Raw genomic sequence first — 19,955 nt, forward strand, 5'->3', positions numbered from 1 at the left:
TGAAACGGGAGACTTTATTGGTGCACATAATTATCTGAGTATCTGGACAGCATGGGAACGCAGCAACCAACACAGTTTTTCAGCCCAAAAATTTTACTGTGATTCTTGGTTCATGAATACGTGTACTGTGAAATCTCCTACTCAATCAGCCATGGAAACTTTAAAGTCTAATTGCAGAAAGGATGGCAAGTCCCTTGTTGTGGCTGGGTGTGTGTCTCAAGATAGTAGAGACTTGAAGGTGCTTGAAGGGATTAGTATAATTGGAGTGCAACAAATAGAAAATGTTGTTGAAGTGATTGAGGAGGCACTCAAGGGTCAAGCAGCAAGACTCTCGACTAGAAAGACATTGCCAGCACTTGATTTTCCAAAGGTGAACAAGAAAAAATTTATTGAGATTATTCCAATTAATGTTGGTTGTTTATGTGCTTGCACTTATTGCAAGACACAACATGCTCGTGCCCATCTAGGGAGCTACACAATGGATGGTCTTGTGGAACGTGGGAAAACCGTCATACAGGAAGGTGTTGAGGACATATGGAAAAGCAGGGAGGACACTGGTGCCTATGGCAGTGACATTAGAGTTCATCTTCCCATTTTGATAAATGCACTTGTTACGGAGCTTCCTCAAGATCAAAAGACCATGCGCCGCATTGGAATGACTAATCCTCCTTTTATTCCTGTGCACTTGAAAGAGATTACTAGTGTTTTACTACATTCGTATGTCTATTTATTTCTGCATGTGCCTGGGCTGTCAGGGAGTGATTCGGTTTTGAGTGCAATGAAAAATTACACTGTCAGAAAGGGCAGAACTATGGTAAACACACTATATCAACTTGTACACAGTGCTGCTGTGGCAGTGCAGAAAAGTTTGTTGCTAGACAGACAACAACCACTGCTGAAATCGGTGATTTTTATGTTTAGCAGTTTGGTTTTTTTGGACATGGTGGAGAATCTACTATGGAGAATGATTTTTATGACTGTTGAAGAGAAAAAAATTAAATTATGGGCGCTTGGACAGCATATAGGTGCTTCAGTTTTGGATACTATTCTAGGTGAAAACAAAAAGGAGTCAAGGGGTGGGGACACTATTTCCGGTGAGCTTCAATACAAGGTTGCTGAAAACAGCACACATCGGGCAGATTGTGATATTAGGGAGTCTTCCGTGGTCACCCCACAAACTGCTACCAACACAAGCCTACACCATATTGGTCTGTGGCTGCAGCAAAGACTTCAACAACAGAAGTATGTTGCTATTTGTGTGCACTTCATCAGGTATGGGAGCTTTGGGCACGATTTTTTTAAGGTAAGCCTCATGCATGTGAATGAATCCATTGTAATGGATCGTAAGGGATCTATAGATGAAGCTGCTGGTTCTGCAGCACATGGGTTATGCACAGTATCCCTCGAACTATTTGGTACAATGGAACCTCATGACGTTGGACTAGATGAGGTCACTTACCTACGTACGCTCAGTGCCTACGGCCATGGTACTTTCTTCGAGAATGCTGGGCAATTTTCTGAACTTGGACTGGGTCCAAAGATTGAGGTTACCGGAGACATGCTGTATTTTGCCAATGAGGCAACCGTTGGGGCAGATCTTAGAAAGGGTATTAATGTCAAAGCAGAAGTTACCAGTTTGGCGCAGGTGATAGTTCAACTTGTTGTTCGGTTGCTTATCCGTATTTGGGTATGCTACAACAAGTGATGCTGGCAGTGTAAAAAAAAAAATTGCTTCTCTGGTTCGATTCTCCAGTTTTGTAGTCCAGAGGGTTGACACAGATACCGCGGTTGTTACTTGAGATCAGGTGGAGACGTCAGCACGGGCAATCAGACCCTACCTTCGAGCTTGAGGACAAACTCTTTCTCCCAGGGGGTGTAATATTATGCACGCAATAACATTATTATTTTAATTATTTTTATTTAATTTACTTTATTTTATTTTAGTTAAAGAATTAATAGGCCACATGGGAATTTTTGGAATATTTTATTTATAGAGGTATTTTTGTAATATTTTATCTTAAACCTTGTAAGGGTGAACCCTATTTAAGGGGCAAGAGTAATGAGAAAGACAAACATTGATTTAGGTTAAATAGAGTTTTGAGTTCTCCTCAATGAGCTCAGAGATGTGCATTCTTGTTATGGACTCCATAGCATCACAAGTTATCCACAGGCATAGGAATTAAATTATATCAATTTACTTTTCATGTAATTTCAATTCGGTTTGGTTTACTTTATTTGGTTTGGTTTACTTTGGTTTGGTTCAGTGTAATGTGGCGTGAACCACTTGACCTATGGGTCATCTTTGTATTTTCATCCTCAACCCTATTTACGGCGACATGAAGGAAAAGAGAGGCAAGTATTGAGAAAATTATATTTTACAGGTCAGATTCTCCCTCAGAGGTCTAGGTTGGATTTCTCCCTTTGAGGTCCAAGGTTGAGCCTCCTCCAAAGCTCCTTCATTCTAATTGAGTTTCACCATTACTCGTACAAGAATTCTCTTCCAACGTCAAGATCATCCATGGAGGGAAGAGAGGAAAGAAGGGTGACTCGATCCATGGCAAGGGAAGAACCTAACATCTAGGTATCAGACAGGTCCACCCTTGGGGATTCATCTTCCCCTGACGATTTGAGATAGTTAGTGGAAGATACTAGGCAGAGGATAGATAACCAGGCTCATGCCCTGGAAGAGGTGCGTCAAACAACCTCTGATTTACGTGAGGCAATAAAATCAATGGATGTTGCCATCCAAGCTGTCCTCCGGCAACAAGAGGACCATGATACACGAGCCCAACCACCAGCTGCCTACTCTCCACCGGCCGACCACCATCCATTCCACCCACCACCTCCCCCACAACCACCAATGCGTCAACACCATCCCCATCTGGGGCCTGCCATTCAAGGACCAAACACTATGCCCAGGTATTTAAAACTTGACTTTCCTACGTATGATGGGTCTAAGGACCCTTTGATTTGATTAGCCAAGTGTGATCCGTTCTTTTATCATCAAAAAACACCTGCGGATGAGAAAGTGTATTTGGCCGCCTACCACATGCTCGATGAAGCGCTTCTATGGTACCACCAATTCCGAAATGACCAAGTGGTTTAGGATTGGGCAACTTTTAGACAATCTTGCATGATGAGATTTGGTCCTCCAGCTAGTACCAATCCATTGGGAGAATTAATCAATTACAAACAAACTGGAACACTAGAGGTGTACCAAAAGACCTTCCAGGAAAGGTTAGCCCGAGCAAACCAGTTTGTTAGCCACACACAGTATGTTCATATTTTTACTGCTGGTTTGACAGAAGCTCTGCGTTTAGAAGTTGAATTACATGCTCCTAAAGATTTAGACCACGCTATGAACTTAGACAGGGCAATTGAGCACAAGCAGCGTGTTCTAAAGGAGTCACTGGTCAGAAAACCAGCTTGGCCAGGGAGGCACAATGCCTCAGCGCCAAACCCTTCCTCTGGCCCTCCAAGATTTAGAGATAGTGCAGCCCCACACCCAGAAATCTCTAATTCGGCTCCACCTGCTCGTTACTTCAAAAAACTTACTAGACAGGAAATGGACCAGAGAAAGGTCAAGGGCCTCTGTTTTAACTGTGATGAACAGTATGTCATTGGACACCACTGCAAACTATTATTCAGTATATGTCTGTGGGAGGATGGAGAAGAAATACCACCAGAGGAGGAAATTGTGGAAACTGACCAAGAAGGTCTAGAGATTTCCCTTCATGCTATGACTGGTCTACGCAGTGCAAGCACAATGCAGGTTAAAGCCCAATTACATCATTTACACTTATTGGCTTTAGTTGACTCGGGTAGTACACATAATTTCATCAGTCAGCAGGCGGCAGAACAACTTGGGTTAGTAGTATAGCAACAGACTGGTCTTTCTGTATCAGTAGCCAATGGGGCTAAAATTACTAGTGTAGGCCTATCACCAGCCACACACTTTGATATTGAGGGATATGCATTTGTTGTATATTTTCTGGTGATTCCACTATCAGGATTTGATTTGGTGCTAGGAATTAAATGGCTACAATTGTTGGGACCAATACTATGGGATTTCCAAGCTCTGACCATGTCTTTTATAGAGGACCAACATTAGATTATATTGCACGGCACACAAGCACCACTCACCTACGTACTACAGGTTGCCCAGGTTCAGTCCACAAACACATGTAAGTTATCTCACTTACTTACAAAATTTGAAGATATCTTTCAGGACCCTACTACCTTACCTCCACTTAGGCACTGTGATCACCGTATCAGTTTGAAAACGGGTAGCGAGCCGGTAGTGGTGCGTCCATATCGTTACCCTCACTTACAGAAGGATGAGATTGAAAGGTAGTGCCAGCAGATGTTAGCACAGGTATTATTCAGCCTAGCAGGTCTCCTTTTTCTTCACCGGTATTACTAGTCCGCAAGCATGATAAGTCATGGAGGTTCTGTGTGGATTACCGACAACTCAATGCCCATACGATTAAAGATAAATTTCCTACTCCATTGGTGGATGAGCTGTTAGACGAGCTACATGGAGCTACTATTTTTACTAAACTCGATTTGAAATCTGGCTATCATAAAATCCGAGTTCATCCATCAGATGTGGAGAAAACAGCATTCCGCACGCATCACGGCCATTTTGAATTCCTCATAATGCCATTTGGTCTATCAAATGCGCCTTCCACCTTCTAGGCCCTCATGAATGAGGTATTTTCCTCTCTCTTGAGAAAATATGTATTGGTATTTTTTGACGATATTTTGGTCTATAGCAACAGCTGGGAAGAACATCTTCAGCACCTTCACCTGGTATTTTCTCTTATACGTTCACATCATTTGGTTTTAAATCGGTCAAAATGTTCTATGGGCACATTAGAAGTGGCATATTTGGGCCACGTTATTTCAGCATCGGTGGTGATGGTAGACCAGAGTAAGATACAAGCGGTCACAGATTGGCCTATTCCTACATCTATTACAGCCTTAAGTGGATTTTTAGGCCTAGCTAGATATTATAGAAAATTTATTCGTAGCTATGGCCAACTTGCAACTCCGCTCAACAATCTCCTCAAGAAAAATGCTTTTACCTGGTCAAAGACAGCAGCTCATTCCTTTCACCAATTGAAAGACGCTTTATCATCGGCCCCAATTTTGCAGCTCCCCAACTTTGTGGAGTCCTTTGTAGTGGAACGTGATGCTTTAGGGGGCGGTATTGGCGCAATGTTGCACCAACAGGGCCACCCGATTGCTTATTTTAGTCGTCAACTGGGCCAACACCACCACAAGTTGGTAGCTTATGAGAGGGAATTGATCGGATTGGCGAAAGCTATACAGCATTGGCGCCCTTATCCATGGGGACGTTCTTTTTTGATTCACACTGATCATTGCAGCCTCAAGTATCTTTTTGAGCAGCATCTCACTACTTCACCACAACAACATTGCTTAAGTAAGCTGATGGGGTTTGACTTTTCTGTCGAGTATAAACCAGGAAGTTTGAATGTAGGGGCTGATGCCTTATCTCGCCGGAAAACTCAAGGTGTGGTTTAATATTTTCAAGGCAAATAGTTGTAACTAGGGTTTCCTTTTGCTTGTCTTGGACAGAAATGTCTGTGGTTGAAGGCTGAACTAACTTCCATTCTTGAAGAAAGCCTCTAAAGTGGGCCGAGTACTCATGGATTTTTTCTTCAGGTTCAACATCCTTTGGAGAATATCTTATGGTCTATGTAGAGTTTCCGGGCAAGAGTACAACTTAGCACATGTCTCCCAAATTTGTTTAGTAGTGTCAAGATGGATGACATTGTTGGAGACATGTTCTTCAATGCTGTTGATTAGCCAACTAATCACCAAGGTATCATTTTTCAACCATTTGTTATAAAAAATGTCTTTTTCATCAATAGGTAGTCCACGGTTGGTGAGGTGGCCAAATTGGTCCTTTGTAATAAGAAACCTCCGAACCGATGTGGACCAACTCATAAAATTTGATACCCCTCTTAATGGTATAGTGGTAATTATCATTATATCACCTTTGATATTCATATTCTCTTTGGCCATGATAGGCCTTTCAAAAAAAATAAGTCTCCCAAAAAAATTCTAATAATAACACCAAGTAGTACTCTTCAAAGAACCCGATGCATGGAGAACCTTAGCATTGACGCTAAATCCCCCCATTAAAGTCATACATTACTCTACGACTTGAGAGTCATTGTCATGTGGAGGGACATAGTGGTGGAGGTGGACACTTCAGAGCAATGCTAATAGACACACTACCTACAGAAGATGGAGTGTGCCCTATATTAGACATGAGTTAAGACTAGAATATGGAGCAATGTCTTAACAGCTAGGAGTGATTTACTCTCATTGATATTATGCCAGCTAGGCCTCATGAACGAGAGCACCAGTGTGAGGGGTAGTGTTGGAAGATGAAAGCATATTGGACGATGTGCCATTTTATAAAAAAAAAAGATTTTATACATCATTTGCAGCAAGTTGGGAGTTCATGTTGTTCTCTCACCCCCAACTTGAGGGGGGGTGTTGGAAGATAGGGCCCAAGCCCACACGACCAAGGAAGGCCCACATATCCAAGTGTGTTAGAAGTTGGGCCCAAGTCTATAAGACCAAGGAAGACCCATGCATCCAAGAGATATAGAAGGCGGGCTCAAGGCCCACATATCAAAGAGAAGGCCCATAGGTCCACATACAATGATGGCAGGATGGTAACTAAAGAGTCATCTCAAGGAGATGGCATTGATGTAATTAAGTTAAAGTTCCAGGGTTAAAAACCTAACCCCTAAACCCTAATTTATGGGGAATTATTGTAGTATAGTAGTTTCATTAATCTATAAATAGAGCTTTAGGGGAGGGTGTTATTGCTAGAGTAATGTTATGGCTAGAGTAGCAGGTAGACGTAGAGGGTAATTTAGGTAATTTTTTGAATGTTCTCTCAGGTGGCATTTATGTAATTTCATTCAGAACTTGGGTTTGCGTTGCCTGTGTAAAGGGGCATTCCTATTATTTATAGGGGCATCATTTGAATGGAAAGTAAGTATTGAGCATAGTAAATGAGATTGGGTTCTCTCTCTCACGAGGCCTGAGATCGGATTCTCTCTCTCCCAAGGAGGTCCAGGTGCAAGCTTCCTTCAAAGCTTGGATATCCTCAAGTCTCTTCACCTTCTTCATCTTCTTCCTCACGAGGTCTCATCCACCAACGCCTCTTCACCTTCTTTATCCCGAGTTCCTCATCCCTCACCATCTCCATTTTCATATCCATGTCTCCCTACGGGTTTAGTTGGTACCCTGTCTACGAGCCCTTGTATTCGATCCAAAATTACAAGAACTTCAACCCATCTTCTCAAACGTATTCCACTCAGGACCCGAGAGAAGGTCGTCGGGTGAATCGATCCTTGAAATTGGGGCATAACAACCTGGTATCAGAGCAGACCACCATCGACGATTCATCTTCTTGAAATGATTGCCGCACTCTGCTAGTGGCATTTCAGATAAAAACACAGAACAGCTTCACCGCAATCTGCACCGATATTAAGGAGATAAGGGAGGTTATGGTTCAATTCAATCTTCGAATAGACACACAAATTGCTTGGATTTCTGTTCGTGCCACGGAAATGAAATCAGAGAAATCGGCAAAGCCAAAAATCAATGAGCACTCTATCTCTCCAAGAACGACGACATTTGGAATCGGGGACTTTGAAATTCCAAAATCGGAGGGGGATTTTCCGTCAAACACTTTCTCACTGGACGCCATGCTTCTTCCCGAACCGAAGTCACCTGAAATCCCGACATTCTATGTCTCAGAAAAGCTCCCTAAATTTTCGAAATCAGTCGGCGGCCACCCCATTTGGTGGACCTCGGAGGGGTATTCTACAACCCCTGTTTCACGGAACGCCAATCCACTTCCATTGGCAACGTAACCCATGACACTGGATGATTTGGCAGCTTATGGGCCACAAATTCGACCAGAATGGACCGACGAGCACCAGCCACTTTCGACACTTAAGCACCTGTTTGCCGAAGTTCGCCATCGGACACAGACAGATGATAGCACACCACCCCCAAAACCCAGAGCTTTCAATTTTGAAGTTGAAATCGTGACCCTGGCAGCAGAAGAGAGGTCTCGCACAACAGATTTTGGATTGAAATGGCTTCAAGAAGATGAAGCCCTTGTTCGTGGTGCTGTACACGACCTTCAATTTGGGGTTGCTAGGCCCCAAATCAGAAGGTGGGAATTTGTAGTAGGTTTATACAGGATTAATGGCTGGCCGAACTCTTTGCTCTTTGCTGTTGTTTATGGTGTCGTTGAAGCGACATCTGTTGCAATATTGGGTCCAACTGTTGGCAGATGCATAGACCGATTTACATACATTCGGGTTCATCGAGCATGGCTGTTGATGCAAAATATATCCTTTGTGGTGGCTGGATTATCTGTCTTTTTGCTTCTGTTCTATCACAGCTTGAAGTCAACAACTTTCTCAGCATTTTTTTTTTCATCTTAACCAATCTGACTGGAGCAACTATTGTTCTTTCAAGTATGGCTGGCACCATTATGACTGAAAGGGAATGGGTGGTTGTGTTCTCAAGTGGAACACCTCACGATGTCCTAACAAAAAATGAACTCCACTATTAGATGGATTGATCTCATCTGCAAGTTAAGGGCTCCTGTATTTACTGGATTGATAGTTAGTTTTATCTCCCTCAAGGCTTCAGTATTGGCTTCTGAAATCCTGGTTCTTTGGAACACTATATCTGTTTGGCTACAATAATGGCTTCTACTTTCTGTATATAACCGATATTTGGCCTTGAGTGAAACCAGCCAAAGGACTTGGGAACTTGCATCTCATGCCGCATGGGAGAGTTCTTTAATTCCTCAGGAAAAGGACTTGCTTTATTCTGCGACAATTTCATCATCATCGACAAATGGGTATGTCAGAAAAGTAACTTGTTTGATCACAAAATATTTTTGTATGGATGCATGGATTGTCTACCTAAAGCAAGAAGTGGCTTTGGCTCTACTATATTTTACAGTTCTCCATTATGGGACACTGATGACAACTACTTTAGAATGGAAAAAGCTACCTACCTATGTTATTGGAATAGCTTGAGGTGTAAGTGCTGTTGTAGGGATAAGTGCAACATTTCTACACCCAGCCCTGCATTCTCCTAGCTCAACCCTGAGAATGGGACTAGGGTCTATATGGCCTCAGTGGTGCTTTTTGGGGGATTTAGTCCTTGAATCCGATCGATGTGTTGTGGGCATAGTCCAAAACTCCCTTCACTCCCTGCTGAATTTGATGACTTACATCCTAGTATAATTATTTCCAACCCTTCGGAATTCAGTAAGCTGGTCATCATCTCATTTTCATCTGCAACACTCGCAGGGATTCTCTACACAATCCGTCGTATGCTACCATCTCTAGCTTTTGTGTTGCCGGCTAGTCGGATACCGCGATGCTCTACTTTTGTAGTCCAATGGGCTGACACAACTACTGTGGTTGACACTTGTGCCTGGATCCAGACATCGGCACGGACAAGCACACCGACCTTCGAGCTTGAGGGCAAGATCGTTCTCCAAGAGGGGAGTAATGTTATGGTTAGAGTAGCAGGTAGACGTAGAGGATACTTTAGGTAATTTTTTGAATGTTCTCTTAGGTGGCATTTATATAATTTCATTCAGAACTTGGGTTTTCGTTGGCTGTATAAGGGGGCGTTCCTATTATTTATAGGGGCATCATTTGAATGGAAAGTAAGCATTGAGCATAGTAAATGAGATTGGGTTCTCTCTCTCACGAAGCATGAGATCGGATTCTGTCTCTCCCAACGAGGTCCAGGTGCAAGCTTCCTTCAAAGCTTGGTAATCCTCACGTCTCTTCACCTTCTTCATCTTCTTCCTCACGAGCTCTCATCCACCAATGCCTCTTCACCTTCTTCATCCCGAGTTCCTCATCCCCCGCCATCTCCATTTTCCTCTCCATGTCTCCCTACGGTTTTAGTTGGTACCCTGCCTACGAGCCCTTGTATCCGATCCGGAATTACAAGAGCTTCAACCCATCTTCTCAAACGTATTCCAATCAGGACCCAAGAGAAGATCGTTGGGTGGATCAATCCATGGAAATGGGGCATAATAGAGGGTTAGGACATCAAGTCCATAACCTATTTTTCCTTCAGTTTTCTTCCAATGGGTTTATCTCCCTTTTTCTCCATGAGCTAAATTGATGGAGTCCTGAAAATCAACATTACCAATGGAAAATTGTACTGTGCTCTTGACTCCGTTGCTCGGAACTTTCTCACCATTGGTGACTGAGACTGTGGCAATTGGTTGAGGTTGGATCCCAAGGTGGAGGTGTTTCTCTACTGTAATGCTTAGGAAATTGTGGGTGCTGCCCGAGTCCACTAACCCCACAAGTTCCTGGTCAGTAACCTTTGCTCTCACTTCCACGGTTTTGTCCGACTTCTGTCCTGTAATGGCATGTAAGGAAATTTTTGGTTCAGCCTCCACTTGAGTACCCTCAGTTGGTTCTTCTTCTTCTGTCCATGCTTCCAACTCCAACCAAAATAATCTTTTACATTGGTGGCCCTCCCGATAAGGTTCGTCACAATTATAGTAGAGTTTCTTCATATTTCGGTCACCCATTTCCATCGTGATTAATTTTCTGATATATAGGGGTGGTGAGGTGTTGGTTCTAGTGGTTACTGCCACAGTATGACCAGTATTAGTTTTTGGTGGTGGCACTATTGGCCCTGTCACCAGAGGCGAATAGTTCCTCCCATTGCCACCCAGGCGCACTGGTTCTCCCCCCTTGCCAACCACTCCTATTCTGAATGTGCTGTCTTGACTCGACGCGACTCGATAAATTTTTTCTCTAGGTGGATTATTACTTTGAAGAATTGACAAATTACTCCTTTGTCAGCATATTATTTAGTACAAATACTTGCATTGGATTATTTCATGGGTCATTTTACAAGGATTATTTTCGTTCATGTTATATGGCCCCAAGTCCATTTCACCTGCTGCTATTGTATCTCTTTTAATGAGACATTATTATTGAATAAGAGGTGCATCATACCATTATTTATCTCTCCCCATCCAAAATATAAAAACTATTTGCGGTTGGGATTCCATGACGGAGGATCTTAATACCCCGTCAAAAATATAAAAAATATTTGTGGTTGGGATTCCATTACGGAGGAACTTATACCCCATAAAAAATATCAAAAATATTTTCGGTTGGGATTCCATGACAGAGGAACTTAATTCCCCGCCAAAAATATCTAAAATATTTGCGGTTGGGATTCCATGATGGAGGAACTTAATACCCCGTCAAAAATATAAAAAATATTTATGGTTCGAATCCCAATGCGGAGGAACTTATTATTACATTTAAGTTACATCCCCCCCCGCCCCCCCGTGTTAATGTCATATATTACTCTACCACTTGAGAGTCGTTGTCCTGCGGAGGGACATGGTGGTGGAGGTGGACACTTCAGAGCAATGCCGATAGACACCCTACCTATAGAAGACAGAGTGTGCCCTATATCCAACATTAGTTAAGACTGGAGTATGGAGCAATGTCTTAGCGGCTTGGAGTGATTAACTCTCACTGATATTATGCCAGTTGGGCCTAATGAACGAGAGTACTAGCGTGAGGGGGAGTGTTGGAAGATGAAGGCATATATGAAGACTTGAAATTTTTTACAAAAAATATTTTATACATCATTTGCAGCAAGCTGGGAGTTCATGTTGTTCTCTCACCCCCAGCTTGAGGGAGAGTGTTGGAAGATAGGGCACAAGCCCACATGACCAAGGAAGGCCCACATATCCAAGTGTGTTAGAAGATGGTCCCAAGCCCATTAGACCAAAGAAGACCCATGCATCAAAGAGGTATAGAAGACGGGCTCAAGGCCAGCAGATCAAGGGGAAGGCCCACATACAATGATGGAAGGATGTAAATAAAGAGTCATCTCATAGAGATGGCATTGATGTAATTAAGTTAAAGTTCTAGGGTTAAAACCCTAATTTTAGGGGTATTATTGTAATATAGTAGTTTCATTAATCTATAAATAGAGCTTCAGGGGGAGGGTTGTGACATCAAGTCCATAACCTCTTTTTCTTCCAGTTTTCTTCCAATGGGTTTTCTCCCTTTTTCTCCATGAGCTAAATTGATGGAGTCCTGAAAATCAACATTACCAATGGAAAATTGTACCGCACTCCTGACTCCGTAGCTTGGAACTTTCTCACCATTGGCGACTGAGACTGTGGCATTTGGTTGAGGTTGGATCCCAAGCTGGAGGTGTTTCGCCACTGTAACGCTTAGGAAATTGTGGGTGCTGCCCGAGTCCACTAACGACAAGTTCCTGGTCAGTAACCTTTGCTCTCACTTGCATGGTTTAGGCCGACTTCAGTTTGGTTCGTTTCTCTGCTGTAATGCTTAGGAAATTGTGGGTGCTGCCCGAGTCCACTAACCACAAGTTCCTTGTCAGTAACCTTTGCTCTCACTTGCATGGTTTAGGCCACTTCAGTTTGGTTCCCCCCGCACCCAGGCGCACTGGTTCTCCCCCCTTGCCAACCATTCCTCCTATTCTTAATGTGCTGTCTTGCTTCCATTGCCCGAGCAAAATTCATAGCTCAGCCCAAATCAGTAGGTGCATGGAGCTCCACCTCCAACTTCAACGATTCATTAAGCCCTGTTGTAAACAGATTTACATGCTGGTCTCTTCGAACTAGGTGGCTTGATCGAGCTAGTTTTTCGTGAAATTGAGTTTGGTAAGCTTCCACTGAACCAGTTTGTCTTAACAAGATGAAGTCTCCCAAGAGGTTGCTGTAAGCTGGCAGTCCAAACCGTATAGTGCACAACTCTTTAAACTCTTCCCAATCTATGACCAGGTGGTCCAATTCCACTTGATGGAACTAGAGCTGTGCTTCATCTAGCAAGTGGAAAGCAGCTATACTCACTTTATCTATTTCAGATGTACCTTGGTGGGCAAAACAATTTCACATTTGTGTAGCCAGATTAAGGGATTTATAGACCCGGTGTAGGTGGGAAAATCATGTTTGGTGTACCTGGGTACTGGCCCTCCATCTTGAGCCAGTAGACCAGTGCACCAAGAATGTTGTTCTCCTCCTCTATTGTAAGAGTGCTCTTCCATCATTTGCGTGATGTTTGGGGGTCGGTTTAATCCAGCCACAATCTCAGAGGCTCTGCCTGTGATTTTTTCCATCATCTCTGTCATTCGAGCTGCATTGTCTACCTTCAATTCTTTGGCAATGTTTCTCAGGTCTTCACTATTGGACGAGTCCCCCATGTTATCCTAATTTGATACCAAGATGTTAGGGTCCCTTGTCATAGATCGTGTAACACAGCGTGGGATGGGTAGATCCAGAGCTGAGAGGGTAAGTTCTTCCACTGCTGTGCTCGGCTAGAATTGAACAACAGCACACTTCTGTTATTGGCTGGAACTGGACAGCAACCCACTGCTGTGCTCAGTTAAACTGAACAGCAGCACACTGCTGTGCTCGGCTGGAACTGGACAGCAACACACTGCTGTGCTTGGCTAAAACTGAACAGCAGCACCTGAAACAAGTGAACGAGTTCAGTGCTGCTGTTCTAGGCTTGAACTCAATAAAACGGGAAAGTAGAGGGAAGAAGAAGGGATAAATGGGGATAACCAGTGCTCAATGAGGGGAACTCCAAGCCTAGAGCTCGTCAATGGGGAACTCCAACCCTGAGCTCGTCCAGGAGAACTCGGGATCCTGTTTATGGGCTAAAATGATACTTGCCTCTTCATATTCCACTTTCCCTCCTACATAAGCTTGATGCCAACAAGAGTCTGGGTTCAAAATTACAAGAATGCCCCTGTTGCATATTTACTCCTAAACTGATATAAAAATGCAGTAATATAAAATTAAAGACCCTAGTACTCATTGACTCAGCCACAATGCCTCTGAGTGACACGGCTCGCTATTGAGTTCATAATAGGGCAAATGTTGAGGACTCAAAAGCAAGTCGAGTCATTCAGAGGCGTCATGGCTGAGTCAGGGAGTTATTCAGTTAATTTTTTATTTCAATTTAAATTCAATTTATTAGTTAAGGTGCTGCAAGGGCATAATTGTAATTCTTCCTCTAAAACTCTTATTGTTGTGAACCCTACTTAGAGGAGCAAGAGAAAGAAAGGAGAAAGTCTTGATTTAGTGTAAACAAGGGTTTTGAGGTCTCCTCAATGAGTTCAAGGGTTTTGATTTTTCCTCAACGAGCTCAAAGGTCCAGGTTCCTTTTCTTCCTTCATCTTGTTACGAATCTGATTCTATCTCTTTTCTTCCTTTCTGAAATAAAAAAATAACCTTGACATAGAAGAACTCATGTCCTAAACTTTGGATTCTTCTCCCCATCTGTTTGCGGATGGTAGGCTGAAGAGAATGCTAACGTTGTGCCCTGCGGCTTGAATAGTTCTTTCCAGAATGTACTGGTAAAGATGGCATCCCTATCACTTTTAATGGAATTAGGCATCCCGTGTAAGTGGACAATATTATCCATAAAGAGCTGAGCGATGTGAGCTGCAGTGTAAGGATGCGCCAGAGGAATGAAGTGGCCATACTTTGATAAACGATCAACCACTACAAAGATAACAGATTTGACTGACGAAGATGGAAGTCCATCTATGAAGTCCATGGAAATATCAGACCAGTTCTATGATGGTAGCTGAAGTGGTTGGAGCAACTCAGCTGGACTTAATGATTCAGCTTTTTTCCATTGACAAATCTGACAAGCCGCCACATAATCGGCTATACTGCGCTTCATGCCCCTCCAATAAAATTCCCTACTGATCCGGAAATATGTTTTTTGTCAGCCCTCATGTGTATTGTCATGGAAGGAGGCTAAAATGTTCTGAATCAGTGGGGACGTATGGTGTAGAAAGATTCTATTTTTGTAGAGGACCAGATTGTCCTGAACCGTCTAATGGGTTGCCATTGTCCCCTGCTGGATCTCATGATAAAAAGCTTTAATTTCTGGGTATTTTTGTGCCTCGTCCTGTATAGAATCCAACAAGAGAGTCTGGGCTGACTTATGGCATGTAATTGCGGCTCTGGAATGTCCCGTCGAGATAAAGCATCAGCCCCTACATTCAAACTCCCAGGTTTATACTCTATAGTAAAGTCGAAGCCCATGAGTTTACTTAACCAATGCTGCTGCGGTGAGGTAATGAGGCGTTGCTCAAACAGATACTTGAGGCACCAATGATCAGTGCGAATAAAAAATGGGTGCCCCCAGAGATAAGGCAGCCAATGCTGTATAGCAATCGCTAATTCGATCAGTTCCCTCATAAGCTGCTAACTTGTGGTGGTGCTGGACAAGTTGGCGGCTAAAATAAGCAATCGGGTGTCCCTGTTGGTGTAACACTACACCAATACCGCCCCCTGATGCATCACATTCCACAAGAAATGATTCATCAAAGTCAGGTAGCAGCAAAACTGGGCCGGAGGATAAGGCCTCTTTCAACTGCTGAAAGGAATGAGCCGCTGTCTCCGACCAGGTAAAGGCATTTTTTTTGAGTAGGTTGTTGAGCGGAGCTGCAATCTGGCCATAGTTGCGAATAAATTTTCTGTAATACCCAGCTAGGCCCAAAAGTCCCCTTAAGGCTATAATGGATGTGGGAGGAGGCCAATCTGTGACGGCCTGTATCTTACTCTCATCTACTTTCACCCCAACTGCTGAAATAACGTGGCCCAAGTATGCCACTTCTAATGTTCCCATATAACATTTGGACTGATTTAAAACCAAATGATGTGAGTGGATAGGAGAAAATACCTAGTGAAGGTGCTAAAGATGCTCTTCCCAACTGTGGCTATAGACCAAAATATCGTCGAAAAATACCAAAACATATTTCCTCAAGAGAAAGGAAAATACCTCATTCATGAGGGCTTGGAAGGTGGAAAGCGCATTTGAGAGACCAAATGGCATTATGAGGAACTCGAAATGGTCGTGATGCGTGCAAAACGCTGTCTTCTCCACATCTGAGGGGTGAACTCAGATTTGATGGTAGCCAGATTTCAAATCGAGTTTGGTAAAAATAGTAGCACCATGTAGCTCATCTAGCAACTCGTCCATCATTGGGATGGGAAATTTGTCTTTAATGGTATGCGCATTGAGTTGCCTGTAATCCACACAAAATCTCCATGACTTATCATGCTTGCAGACCAGTAATACCGGTGAGGAAAAAGGAGACCTGCTGGGCTGAATAATACTCCGGGCTAGCATCTTTTGACACTACCTTTCAATCTCATCCTGCTGTAAGTGGGCGTAACAATAAGGACGCACCACTACATGCTCAGTGCCCATTTTCAAATGGATACGGAGATCACAATGCCTAATTGGTGGTAAAGCAGTAGGTTCCTGAAAGATATCCTCAAAGTCTGTAAGTAATTGAGATAACTTACAGTTGGCCGTGGTCTGGACCTGAACAACCTGTAGTGCGTAGGGCACTGGTGCTTGGGTGCCATGCAATATAATTTGACAGTGATCCTCTGTAAAGGACATGGTCAGAGCTAGAAAATCCCATAGTATTGGCCCCAATAGTTGTAGCCATTTAATTCCCAATACCAAATCGAATCCTAAAAGTGGAATCACCAGGAAATCTGCAATAAATTTGTGTCCCTCAATATCAAAGTGTGTGGCTGGAGATATGCCCACACTAGTAATTTTAGCCCCATTGGCTACTGATATAGAAAGGCCAGTCTATTGCTGAATTACTAACCCAAGTTGTTCTGCCGCCGGCTGACTGATGAAATTATGTGTACTACCCGAGTCAACTAAAGCCAGTAACTATAGATGATGTAACTGGGTTTTAACCTACATGGCACTAGAACTGTACATGGCACTAGAACTGCGTAGACCAGTCATGTCATGAAGGGAAATCTTTGGACCCTCTTGGTCTGTCTCCACAATCTCCTCCTCTGGTAGTATGTCGTCACCATCCTCCCATAGACATATACTGTTAGGATCCTCACGAGCCATGGATCTTGTCACCATCCTCTCTTCTCTTCCTTCCATTACCTTGCTTGACGTTGAGATGGAATGAGGGGTTGAAGGGAATTGAATTTCGGAAAGGAGAATTGGGGGAAAAACGGAAGAGAGCTTGAAGGAGCTCTTGACCAGTTTATCTAAATTACGTTAACTAAAGTGAACTCAATTGATAATCTTCATTACCCTAGCCGTCCCCTTAAATAGGGTGGAGGATGTCCAAAACCCTAAAGACCTCTTGGGTCAATGGTTCAAACCAATAAATGCTAAACCAACCCAAACCAAAGACAAAACCAAACCAAAGACAATTACATGGAAATTGAAAAACACATTAATTAATTCCTACGCCTGTTGGTAACTCGTGATGCTATAGAGTCCATAACATCACCCCCTCCTGGAGAAAGAGCTTGTCCTCAAGCTCGAAGGAAGGATATAAAAGTCAAAATGCTGATAACGGCTCCCATGTGGTGTCACTGGGATCGGCATCGGCCCACTGGACTAGAATTTCCCAATCCCCTTGTATTACCTGAGCCGGAATAGAAAGGACTCTGCCCTCATGTAGTGGCGGTAGTGGAGTGTGTAGTAGGGGCGAGTCACCCTGGAAGGGCTTCAATTGGGAGACGTGAAATACATTGTGGATCTTTGCTTCCGGTGGGAGCTGCAAGCGGTATGCCACGGGCCCAATTTGGTCCAATATCGAAAATGGACCATAATATTTTGGAGACAGCTTATGGCGCTTGGCTGCAGTCAGGGACAGCTGGCGGTAGTATTGAAGCTTTAACCACACATAGTCTCCAGGGCAATAAGATGCCTCCCGGTGCTTCTTATCATAAAAGCGTTTCATAGAGTGTTGGGCCGCTTGCAGATGTGTACGTACCTCAGTGAGCATAGCGTCTCGTTCAGCTAATGCTTGGTCCAAAGTGACGACTTTGGATGCCCCCGGTTCATATGGTAACAAACGAGGTGGATCTCTGCCATAAACTACCCTGAAAGGAGTAGTACCCAATGCTGTGTGGTAAGATGTGTTATAGCAAAATTCTGCCCATGAAAGCCATTTCACCCATCTTCTAGGTGCGTCCCCCACAAAACAACGAAGATACATTTCAATAGTGCGATTGACAACCTCTGTTTGGCCGTCCGTTTGTGGATGATAGGCTGACGAAAATGCCAATTGGGTGCCCTTTAATTTGAATAATTCCTTCCAAAAGAGACTGGTAAAAATGGCATCCCTGTCACTGATAATGGATGAGGGAATTCCATGTAATCGGACAATGTTGTCCATAAATAATTGAACGACCTGAGCAGCAGTATATGGATGCGCCAAAGCAAGGAAGTGCCCATATTTTGAAAACCGATCAACGACGACGAATATCACCGATTTACTTGATGAAATGGGAAGTCCAGCAATGAAGTCCATGGAAATATCAGACCAGATTTGAAATGGTAGTTGCAGAGGTTGCAGTAGGCCGGCTGGACTTAAGGATTCGGCCTTGTTTCTTTGACAAATCTGAAAAGCAGCTACATAATCAGCAATTGTGCTCTTCATGCCCTTCCTGTAAAAGTCCCGACTGATTCGGAAATATGTTTTCTGTCGACCCTCATGTGTGCTATCATGGATAGAGGACAGGATGGTGGGAAGAAGTGGGGATGTATTATGCAAAAAAGATCCTATTTTTGTAGAGAATGAGACGATCCTGAATCGTCCAATGAGGAGCAGCTGTCCGCTGTTGAATATCCTGATATAAAGACATGAGATCCGGATATTGATTTACTTCCTCACGAATAGAATCTAATAGCAGTGCACGTGGGTGACTGATGGCATAAATTTGAGTGGCGGAAATATCCCGACGTGATAAGGCATCAGCCCCCAAATTCGAACTATCTGGCTTATAATGAACTGTAAAATCGAAGCCCATGAGTTTAGTTAACCAATGCTGCTGTGGGGATGTCGTGAGGCGCTTTTCAAGAAGATACTTGAGGCTGCAATGATCTGTATGAATGAGAAACGGTCTTCCCCAAAGATACGGTCGCCAATGTTGGACAGCCTTGGCTAACCCAATCAATTCCCTCTCATATGCAGCTAACTTATGGTGGTGTTGTCCCAACTGACGGCTGAAATAAGCAATGGGGTGTCCCAATTGTTGTAACACTGCCCCTATACCTCCCCCGGAGGCATCACATTCCACCACAAATTCTGCCTCAAAATCTGGTAATTGTAGGACTGGCGCTAAGGCTAAGGCCTCCTTTAACAGGTTAAAGGCCTGTTCTGCTGAAAGAAGACCAGTGGAAGGCATTTTTTTTAGCAGGTTGTTGAGTGGTGCTGCTATCTGGCCATAAGATTGGATAAATTTTCTATAATATCCTGTTCAGCCCAAAAAGCCCTTTAATGCTGTAGTGGAGGTGGGAACCGGCCAATCTGTAACTGCCTGTATCTTGCTCTGGTCAACTTTCACGCCCACAGCTGATATGACGTGGCCCAAATATGCCACCTCAGATGTACCCATAGAACATTTTGATTTATTCAAAACGAAATGATGAGAGCGTAGAATGGTAAATACCTGGTGGAGGTGGTGGAGATGTTCTTCCCAATTTTTGCTGTAGACCAGAATGTCATAAAAAAAGACTAACACATAGTGGCGCAGAAGTGATGAAAAGACCTCATTCATGAGGGCTTGAAAGGTGGATGGTGCATTGGAGAGACCGAAGGGCATGACGAGGAACTCGAAATGACCGTGATGTGTGCGGAAGGCAGTCTTCTCCACATCCGCCTAGTGAACTCGTATTTGATGATAGCCCGATTTCAAATCTAATTTGGTAAAAAATGTAGCACCATGTAACTCATCCAGCAACTCGTCCACGACTGGAATGGGGAACTTGTCCTTAACTGTGTGCAAGTTGAGTTGCCTATAGTCGACACAAAATCTCCAAGAT

General features: G+C 43.4%; 1 pseudogene; it reads left to right on the forward strand.

Moving 5' to 3' along the window:
• Positions 1–7,928: 7,928 nt before the first annotated feature.
• LOC137938419 (solute carrier family 40 member 1-like) lies at positions 7,929–9,754 on the forward strand (annotated as a pseudogene).
• Positions 9,755–19,955: the final 10,201 nt, after the last annotated feature.

The sequence above is a fragment of the Aristolochia californica genome, unplaced genomic scaffold, assembly GCF_029961685.1.
Source record: "Aristolochia californica isolate CCGP_79_NKW_82.1479 unplaced genomic scaffold, dmAriCali1.0.hap1 SCAF_8, whole genome shotgun sequence".
Taxonomy (NCBI): Eukaryota; Viridiplantae; Streptophyta; class Magnoliopsida; order Piperales; family Aristolochiaceae; genus Aristolochia; species Aristolochia californica.